The following is an 11,516-nucleotide window of genomic DNA, read 5'->3' on the forward strand; positions in this document are numbered from 1 at the left end:
CTTTGACACTATTCCCTATTCTGCTCCCTACTCTCCATGAACTAAGCAGCTGTGCTCTTCTACCATGATGCTCCTGCCTTGGAGCCAGCAGACTACAGACTGAATCTTTAGAACATGTGAGTGAAATAAATTTCTCCTTTTTTAAGTTATTTATTTTAAGCATGTCAGGTATTGTGTCAAGAGACAGGAACATTGGCTAGTACATATAGGGAGGTTGCTTAACAAGGAAAAAAGGAAGCACAGGCTCCTATGAGCAAAGTATTAGACTTTCTGTTTGGTCATGGGTAGGAAGGGGCCCTTCGCTGACCTTACTGAGGATGGCTGCAGAAAGGCTGCAGGGTGTGGTCATCCGGGATAAGTCCACAACTAAAGCTGGCTACAGCCAGAGCAAGCATCTCCTGTGTACCTCAGGCAGCTGGGCTGCCTGAAAGGCCTTTGAGGCACTGATGAAAGAAAAATAGAAGGTACTACTGGGGAAGCAAGAGGCTCTTCTCTCCTGTCTCAGTATTATCATGATGTTCAGTAAGATTCAGATAAAAATCATAGATGATGTTAAAAGGGGAAAAAACCAGAATTTGTTATTAGAATTAAAAAAGGCACTGGATTTGGAAATGTCATATTCATAAGTCATCATATGTGCATTTGATTAAGACTGTGAAACTGGACAAAGGAACACAGAGCAACATTTCTCTTCTGGTTTGTGGAGAGAGAGAGAGAGAGAGAGAGCATCCTATTACTACACACCATGTTTGACGTTTTGCTATTTCTGTGGAGTATTATATGTAGTGTGTGCATAATCATAGTAGCTTGGAGTTTTAGGTAAGAGATCATATACATATATGTATGTGTCCTTATGTTTTATTTTTACTTAACTCTATGGCATCTTTTTTCAATGTTATGTAGTTATGGGAAAACAACACTGAAATACTGTATAACAATTCATAATATGGATATGTCATTTCCCTATTATTAGACTTGAAGTTATTCTTAGATTTTTGCTAACATACATAAAGTTGCAAGGAACATCTTCAAATGTACAGTTTTCTCTTATTTTTGATAAAGTTTTTGTGCTAGATTCTCAGAGTTATCAGATCTGCTTCATGCTGTGGCCAGTAGTGCCCAGGAGGTTATTGACAACCTGAGCAATATTTCTGGCTCCAGGGCAGAGACAAAGATAGTGAGCTTGTAGGAAGTGGTTTTCACCAGTGCACTTACCTACCTGCTCACTGGCAGAGTTTCTCCGGCAGGGCTCAAATTGGTGTACCAGGGAGAGTCTCACAGGGATTTTAATGGTCACTGGGCTGAGCATCATCTGACAGCCTCATACTTCCAAAGTTTGAACCTTATGCATCCTTGCCTTTGATTTTTCTCCCAAGGACAGACAGCTAGAAAACCTATGTATTCTTCAGCTTTAAATGCAGTTTGTTGCTTTGTTGTCTTTTGGTTGCTTTTGTGTCACTCCTGAGCTCTATTATGTTCATCGATGCTCATTTTTTCTATAACCATCCTCTCTGCAACACTGTGAGGTTCTTTTACCTGGTCCTGTGGATATTCAATGTCAGGAAAGTGGGTTATATCCCACTAGGGGCCACCCTCCCATCTACCCCCAAAAATCCTGTCCAGAGGTTGAAGAAAAGGCCCTAAGTCAGTTTTCTTTTGGAATTAGCTTACCTTTCATGTGCCTCTTCTGAGCTTACTGAACCATGTAAGACTCCTCCAGTTCCTCTTCTTGAGTGATGTCCACTTAAGAACTTCTGGAACCTTCCCTCTGTCCTTTTTGCAACTGATGGACAATAGCACCTGCAGTCTGAATGGAGATTGTGTCTTTTGTTATTCAGTAACAAATACCAATGATAATGTTAGTTATTCTCTTCTCTGTCTTAGAAATTCTTTGAAGAGAATTTTGATATAGGTGACTCTTAAAATGTGATCAAAGAATTGAGAGCCTGGTAGATTAATGAATGGGAAAGTCTCGAATTATGGACATAATTGTTTATGTTCATAACCACCCTAAAACTCTATGTTTGTGTGTAAAAATATAATTTAAAATTCAACAACCCACAACACTAACACAAGATATTAATAAGAGGGGAAACTGACAATAGCGAGAGGGAAACTCTCTGTGTTTTCTACTTAATTTTCTATAGACCTTAAACTGCCCTAAATATAAAGTCTATTAATTTTTTTAAAAGTTCAACAACTGAACCAAGTAGACATTTTCATTTCCATTTTACAAATGGAGCATCAGAGACTCAGAACAATGCTCAGTGAAAACTGTAAAGACTCCCGATCTCTACCTGTTCCTTTATTCCCTGTGAAAGGAGAAGACAAAGACTAATTACACTTTTGCTTCACATTCTTCTTTGAGTTTCCTGAAAGAATTTGTCTTCCAGTCTTAAGGAAAGCAACAAGCAAACCTTCAGCAGAGTTGACATTTGGGCCCACGTCAGAGTCGTACAAACCAAGGGAATGGGATCTCCTCATGTCTGTTCTTCCAGGGATAACAAAACTTTTAGAGACAAGTGCCCAAACTGCAACCTAAAACCCACTTCTTTATTGTGAAGTGCCAACACAGTAGTTAAACCTGAACACTAAGGTTTTAGCTAAGAAAAAACAATTCATATAACCGTCACCTTATCCCAAAGCTGCGGCACACGGGCCACAGGTTCACTATCACAACACTAGAGTCTCTTCCTAGTCTCAGTTGGTACTAAACAACTGAAATTAAGTGGCTCTACCTTTGGTCTCTAGAGATTTCCTTGTGCAAAGAATAAAGAAAACCATTCTCTCAGACTAAGGGTATAATCAGGAGTGACTCCAGCATCTTTGTTAACAAGAACACCATTCCTTGATGTGGTGTCCAGGGAGGTCCAGAAAGAATGTGAGAGCCTGCAACATTTTTAGCAGACATCTGGCACTCAAGAAAAGACCATTTCTGCAGACAATTGGCTTCTCTTTCAGCTTGGTAACCATGGACACCAGCCAGAATGATTTTGGACCATATCCGTCTTTTCTGAATTCTTCTAAAGGGTGAGGGAGAGAAAAGAAAAATTCCTCCCCTGTTTTTGGTAAATTAAATTAAAACAAATATACTTATATAGGTTGAAAATCCTTGGATAAGTAAAGAGCTCTGGTTGTATGGATAGAAAGCCAACTATTTGATAAAAATGAAAAAAAAAACACGGACAAACACAAAATCTTTTTTTACTCTTTAAAATGAGTTGAGACCTCATAGTTCTGAAGCCAGGGCACACAACTTTAGCTTACCTTCTCTGGTCTGGCACCTTCCTCCTGCTGGCAGTAGGTTTGGCTTGTATAGTGAGATTCTGAAGAGAGGTCTGAGTTTGATTAACTGTGCCTTTATGAATAACATCCTCAGAGAATTCCAAGCTATGTTGAGGTTCCTGACAGCTGCAGCCACGAAATCTTGCTGTATGGTGAAGCTGTTTCTTACAGCAGAAGAGTCTGACGGGCCATAATTCTTCCAGCTTGTAGCAGTCATCACCTTTTTTTTTTGCAAGGTGATGGCACATTTTGCTCACTGCTCAACTGATTTGTCACTATACTGAGAAGCATGAGGTCTTTCATTGATATACAGCCCATTCCTACTGTAAAGAACCTAATCAGACATAGACTTGAGACTTTCTAAAAGGATGGAGGGGAAGCTAATTAGAAGGTTAAGACAAATAGAAGAGAAGGGAAATTCCTAATAATTATTTCTGTCTGTTACATTTCCCATTACTTCAGTCTGGGAGTCTCCCCTCAAGAGTTACCCTCCGTGGAGCATTCAGGTCTTGAAGAATCAGTGTGGTAACATGCCTAGGCCACACCCATGGTGAATCCAGCCCCTAGATGAACTTTCCTGGTTGGCCTGACTGCCGGTTGGTAGATATGATTGAGTAAAAATCAAAATGGCAGCTCATCTCTTTTCCCTTTCAACAGAGACCACCAATGTGGGGAGAGGATCATTAATCTTTCCGGTAATAATTGAGAACACTGGATGCCATTATGGAGCCATTTTTCCTGGAGTCATGTTACTTATTTGAATCCTAGTTTAAGTTTGTTGAAATTGTAGTGGTAGTGGGCATTATCACCTTATAGCACCATTACTTTCCATTTTACATGGTTCATAAGGGAAAATAAATATTACATAACCAACAGTATGGGTTGTAATTAATATATAAGTCTATATTTTCAAGAGAAGAAAATGTTTCTACTGCAATACAAGGGATTGGTTATTCTGTATATATTCTGCTCACCACACTATTAAAGATGCAAGACATCCATACTATGCTCTGTTATGCTACCCCATGTCTGCCGAAGAAGTAAAAGTCTCAGCACTGTCATATGTCATATATATGTGTGTTTGGAGGATAAAAAGACTCTACTCTATTGATGTTTTTAATCAGCATGTTTCCTATGGAATAATTTCCAGAAGAACAGTCATCTCATGGATCTCTGAGAAAACACAGAATGGCTAAGAAAAACTGCCAAGTAGACAAGTTTATTTGCAGCTCCTATCTGATCTTCTTTCCTTTTAGGAACTTCTGTTCTCTTACCCTAGATATCAAAAAATAATGCTTTAGTACCCACTCCAGCACAATATCCCTCATAAACTTTTTTACACAATACCTCTTGCTCTGAATCTTTTTATATTGTCTACTTTCACTTTCTTTATTCAACTGTAACTCATTATTCTTTCATAGACATTGGTCAAATAGAAATAAATTTAGTTCCAGACATCCCATCACCAACAATGGAGAAAATCATCTAGACTTCTATAGGAAACTTATCTTCAACTGACAATTCCATATTAGCCAAACCATCAATCACATGGGGGGCCATAAAGAAAATTTTCTCCACAAAGGCAAGGCAAAAGCCTCATATATTTGTCTCCCACAAATGCTTTCTGAGAAAATGACTTGGGCATGTACTCCAATAAACCAACTATTAAATCAAGAAAATCTGAATATAGTTTTGAGGAACTGTAGATTAAAAGAAGAAAGAGTGCTGTCTTATCCCCCGATTCATTAACTTGAAGCATGCCTCCAGAATCCACATTGGAGGGGACAAATAGATCCTTCTAGCAATGTGTTAGACAAGTTAGGATCCAATATGTCTGTTAGAGACAAAAGACAGATTGTAAGAACAAAAATAGCTCATTCCAACTTAACTGCAAAATTTTTTTAATAGTACTACACAGGAATTGTGATATCAGATTATGACACAGGAGACACTTAAGGGAATGTAAATGTAGCACATGTGCTCTCAAAGCTGAATAATTTTTACATAAGACAATGTAAAGATTTTCAATTGGTTTTCAAATTCCAGAATTAAATCATGAACAAAACAAAGAAGATAAATATCTCAATATAAGAAAATAAGATACAGTGGAATATAAGAAGATAAGATTCCAATTAGTGACAAGGAAAGAAAAATATCTTTAAAACAGTAAGAGGCCATGAGAAAACAATCCAGCAGCTGCTAGACGATGCAAAGAAGAATAACATAAGACTGATCAGAGTCAATGAAGAAACAGGAGAGAGTGCAGACTGCAGAAACAGGAGAGAGTGAACATAAAAAAAACTGTTCATAGAAGTGACGGCAGAAAACTTCCCAAGTAGGGGAAAAGAACTTGACATACAGATAAGTGAGACATATAGGACTCCAACTAGCCTTGATCAAAAAAAAATGTACACATAGGCATATGATAGTTAAGATTCCGGAAACCCATCAGAAGAACAAAATTCTACAAGCAGTGAGAGAAAAGAAACAAATCACAAACAAAGGAAAGCCCATCAGAATCACAGCAGGCTTCTCAATGCAAACCCTCAAGGCAAGAAGAGCTTGGAGTGATGTATTCCAAGCCCTAAAGGAAAACAGCCTCCAACCAAGACTGATGTACCCTGCAAAACTATCTTTCAAAATTGATGGAGAAATAACAAAAAGAGCACCTTAGGAACTTCATGAATACCAAACCAGCACTCCAAAAAATTGTAGACAATATCCTAGGAAAAGACAATGAGGATCACAACCCCAGAAAGCCCAGCAGAATGAATCCATTGGGCATGACAAGAAATTAAATGCAAAGGGGGAGAATCTGACAAAAATAAAAAGTCATGACAATGATAAATCAATACATATCAGTTATAACCATCAATGTTAATGGTCTTAGTTCACCAATAAAAAGAAATAGACTGGCAGAATGGGTCAAAAAGCAAGATCCAACAATATGCTGCATACAAGAAACACACTTACTTCAAAAAAAAGCTAATAGACTGAAAATTGACGGGTGGAAAACAATACTCCATATGACAGGGACCCGCAGGAGTAGCTATACTCTTGGCAGATTAAGTGGATTTCAAACCAACAATGATTAAGAGAGACAAAGAAGGACACTACATCCTTGTAAAGGGAACAATCCAACAGCAAGAGATGACAATCATAAATATCTATGCACCAAACATTAGTGCTCCCAACTACATAAAACAAACACTAATGGACATGGAAAATCATATAAGCACTAAGACAATAGTATTGGGGGACCTTAATACCCCACTCACACAAATAGATAGATCAAGTAGACAAAAAATAAAAAAACAAAATACTAGAACTCAATCAAACTCTTGAACAAATGAACTTAACAGATGTTTACAGAGTGTTCCACTCCACAAAATCAGAATACACATTCTTTTCAGCTGCATATGGGTCGTTCTCCAAAATAGACCACATACTCGCTCATAGAACATGTTTAAGTAAGTGCAAAAGAATTGAAGTTATCCCCTGTATATTGTCAGACCATTGTGCGATGAAATTTGAGATCAATAGCACAAGAAACTGCAAGAATTTCATAAACACATGGAAACTGCACAACACACTTCTGAATAACCAATGGGTCACAGAGGAAATTAAACAAGAAATTAGACAGTTCCTACAATTAAATGACAATGACAATAGAATATATCGGAATCTATAGGAAACAATGAAAACAGTCTTATGAGGGAAATTCATAGCAGTGAATTCGCATATTAGGAAAACAGAATGAGCCCAATTAAACAACCTGATGCTGAACCTCAAGCTTCTAGAAAAAGAAGAGCAGGACAACCACAAAGCTCATACAAGGGAGGAAATTATAAAGATCAGAGCAGAAATCAATGCAATGGAGACTAAGAGAATGATACAAAAATCAATGAAGCCAAGAGTTGGTTCTTCAAAAGAATCAACAAAATTGACAAACTCTTAACCAACCTTATCAGAAAAAGGAAAGAAAAGACCCAAATTCATGTGATTAGGAATAAAAAGGATGAAATTACAACAGATCCAGCAGAAATTCAGAGGATCATCAATACCTACTTTGAGAACCTATAGGCCAATAGGATGGACAACATAGAAGAAATGGACAGATTCCTAGATAAGTTTGAATTACCAAAGTTTAATGAAGATGATCTAAAAATTCTAAACAATGCAATATCAATGAAATTAAAAACGTAATTAAAAATTTACCAACTAAGAAAAGCTTGGGTCCTGATGTCTTCACTGCTGAATTCTACAAGACATTTAGAGAGGAACTACTGCCACTACTGTTTAAACTCTTCAATGAAATTGAAAGAGAAGCAATACTCCTGAATTCATTTCTGGAAGCAAGCATCACCTTGATCCCCAAAGCAGAGAAAGGCCCAACCAAAAAAAGAGAACTATAGGCCAATCTCACTAATGAACATAGATGCAAAAATCCTTAATAAGATATTGGTAAACAGAATGCAGAAGATCATCATGGAATATAAATATTTTTATCATAGAAAAAGATAGGAACACAAAAACAAGTACTGGAGCACTTATATTTCATTTTACAAAATGGCCATGTGAAGTATTCCTGTGCTGTGTAAAAAATGATTTAGAAAAGAATATTGTGATTAATGTATGTCTAGAAAAGTAGAATTCTATGACTACTGCTGATTTTATCATAAATTTTTGTACTTGGGATCTTAAATTTCAAACCACATAATGATGTAGGGATTTATTGGGTGGATGAATGAGAAAAGAAGAAATACATCAATGATCAACAAATATAAAAATATTTTCAACATCTTTGGCTGTTAGAGAAATGTAAATTAAAACAACACTAAAATTCCATCAGAAAGAATGGTAATTATCAAGAAGTCAAAGAATAACAAATGCTGGCGAGGCTGTGATGAATAAGGAACCTTCCTGCATTGTTGGTGGGAACGTAAACTAGTACAATCAATATTGAAATCAGTGCGGAGATTTCTCAAAGAACTGAAAATAGAAATTCCATATGACCCATACACCCCTCTTGTAGGTATCTTTCCCAGAGTTTAAGACATCATATTATAGTCATACATGCATACCAATGTTTATACCAGCACAATTTATAATAGCTAAATTCTAGAAGCAGCCCATATGTCCATCAATAGACAAATGGATAAAGAAAATGTGTTATCTTTACATGATGGAATGCTACTCAGCTATCCGAAGGATAAATTCAAGACATTTTTAGGGAAATGGGTGCATCTGGAAAGTATAATATTGAATGAAATAAACCAGTCACACAAGTTTCAATACTATATCGTTGCTAGGTGTAGTGGCAGACATCTGTAATCCCAGCACTTGGGAGGCTGAAGCAGGAAGTACACTGTGAGTTTGAGGCCAGCCTGACCTATATAGTGAGACTCTGTCTCAAAAAAATAAAACAAAACCAAAATACTATATGGTATCTCTCATTTGAGTAAGGCAAACAAAGAGAACAATAAAAGATGGACAGAAAAAAATAAGTGGATAGATCTCTTGCAAATGGGAAGGGGTCCAGGAGATCAAGGTAGTAGTGAGTAGAATCAAGATATGCCATGTACAGGAACCTAATAGTCTCAAAGAATATAAAGATTTTATGTCATAAACATGAGCTAAGAATTATAATAACAAGAATGAAAATGAGGAAAGAGAATTTAGAGAGGGAGAAAGGCAGGTGGGTGGGAAGAAAAAGGGCACAAAAAAAGAAACAAGCTGTGTACAGGGGACCCAGATGAATATAAGCATCATATAGCACAGATGTATATTGATAAGAGATAAGAGGGACAGCTAACAATAAAGCACATGGGCTTGGTTACACCATGGGCTCCAATCTGTGGGCTTAGGTGGGGCATTAGACGCAGGAGCCATCAGTCATTCCTCTCTGTCACACTCATTCTTCAATGCACTGTGTGAGGAACTGGAGCACTGATTCTTCTTGGACCAATGGGTTAATCTAGTGGAGAGGCATGTTGAAGGTTTTATTGATAAAAGAATGTAATTAGTGACACAGTTGGTAAAGGTTATTTACTGATGACAGAGATAAATTCATTGTTATTATTGCCTAAACTAGCCCAGCATGTATCCTGCCCATACTTTTATAAACAAATAAATAAATAAACTTCTAAAAATAATAAACACACATGAGTATTTATTTACAGTATTTTGAATTGAACCCTGGGTCTGATGCATCCTAGGCAAATGTTGTACTACTGAGCTACCTCCCCAGCCCAAATAGTGAACATTTATTAATGGATCATTAAGTATTTATCATAAATCTAACTTGCAGAGAAGCAAATGAATAAAGGTATACATACAAAAGGCAAGGAATTAAACAGAAATGAAAGAAATTAAAGGAGAAAATTAAGAATGGGGAAAAAACTTGAAAATCCTAGAACAAATTCATGTCATTCCTATATAAGAAATGCTGATCTGTACCTTTCCTTTCCTTCTTTTGTTTTCTTTTTGAGCAGAAAACATTCTGATCCAAATAGACCTTAGAATGGAAGGATAGTGAAGAATAGAGAAGATCCAAAGTACATGCTTGGATCAGGAAACCAAGACCCGGACAAGAAAGGCAGAGGAGGGGCTAGGAGTGAGGGTGAGGGTGTAGGAGAATTCATGCAGCTCAAAAGCTACTTGAGAAAGGGGCAGTGCCCAGGCACCTGGATTCTTATACCATCGTACCTACTATCATTTTGTGGGGTCTGTCAGGGGAGGACGGGATAGGAGAGGTGGATGCCAGCAGTGGTTACATATGAGCTTTCTTTTGTATGAGCAAAATCCACTTCCCCCTTAAGCTTCATTTTGTAGGAGGGAAATACCAAAGATCATGAGAGTTTATAGACATCAATTATGAATGCAAAAGCATAAACTCTGTTGTTTTCATTCTGAGAACAAAAAAAGATCTGGGATTTCCAACAAGAATGTTTTCTTTTCCAGCTCAAGGTGGAGGACCATCTGGTGCATCTGGTGCCGTCCTGGTTAAGTGCGGGGCTGACCTGGGTGTGGCAGGTGAAGTCATCCAGGCTCCACCAGCGATGGGTCTGGGAGGGGAGGAAGCTGCTTGCATTGAGCTTCTCACTTTCAATCCCACAGCTGTGGCTTGAGCATCGCACTGTCCCTGGGGACTGCTTCTTCCCCTGCACCCCAGGGGTACACAGCCGGGAGGGGCAGGTGCACACTCTTTCCTCAGAGCCAGGATTATGTAAACTGCAGCTCTTTATCACCACAAGGGTGTGTCTTCCACAGCTGGTGAAGAACTCAATAAATAGCTTTCAAGTGTTTCATTTTAAAATGTCAAATAAATACATGTTTTACTTCTTCTGGTCTGTGAGGCTTTTGAGCTTTATTAATTTTTAAAAACTTAAGAGCATAACATTTTATCCCATCAGCACCAGAGGTCAAAAAGCATCTTGAGTTTTACTTGTAAAATGAATCCACTGTTTTCTAAGACTTGTTTTCTTTTTAACTTTCTATGATGCTATGATTTCCTATCTTTAATGATAGATATTGTCAGCAGTTCAAGTCTTAAGCAGAAATAAAAATTTAGCTTCTATGTGTTATTTACTTCCCTTCCCTGTGCAGAACTTCTAGATGATGTACATGTACAGACTGGGTAAAGGATATAAGGAATTGTTTTTCGTATTTTTAGTGGCTTAAAATAAATTCACATTATTCATGACAGTACAAGGGAAAACAACTTAAAAATCCAGAACTTGATGGATAAATAAATTAAATATTATATATCCATATAGTATAATAATTATGCAGTGAGTGATAAATCCTGCATGAAATGAGAATCTGCAAAAACAGTTTCAATGAGAAAAGCACAGCAGACCACGTACCATCCAAGACTGGCACATCCGTGGAGACAGGAAGTAGATTAGCAGTTCCTGTATAAGAAAGAAAAAACAAAACTTTTGTTCCTTTTTTTCATCTTAAATTCATTGGCTGGGGTCCTGAAACACACACACACACACACACACACACACACACACACAATTAACAAACAAAAGAAATACAAATTACTTAATGTAAGTTTTAAATGACTTGGGAGCTTTCATAAGAAAATAAAAACCTGAAGAAATGGCAAAACTTGTTTTTATTACTAAGTTTGATTAAAAAGTGGAAAGTCATGGGAAAGTATTCTCTGCACAGGAGTAGGAACTCAGGGTAACAAGCTGAGGAAACTTGGCAAGGCCCGTTTG

The sequence above is a fragment of the Heterocephalus glaber genome, unplaced genomic scaffold (assembly GCF_053883595.1).
Source record: "Heterocephalus glaber isolate CG9 unplaced genomic scaffold, H.glaber_assembly_v1.0 deba00001733, whole genome shotgun sequence".
Lineage (NCBI taxonomy): Eukaryota > Metazoa > Chordata > Mammalia > Rodentia > Bathyergidae > Heterocephalus > Heterocephalus glaber.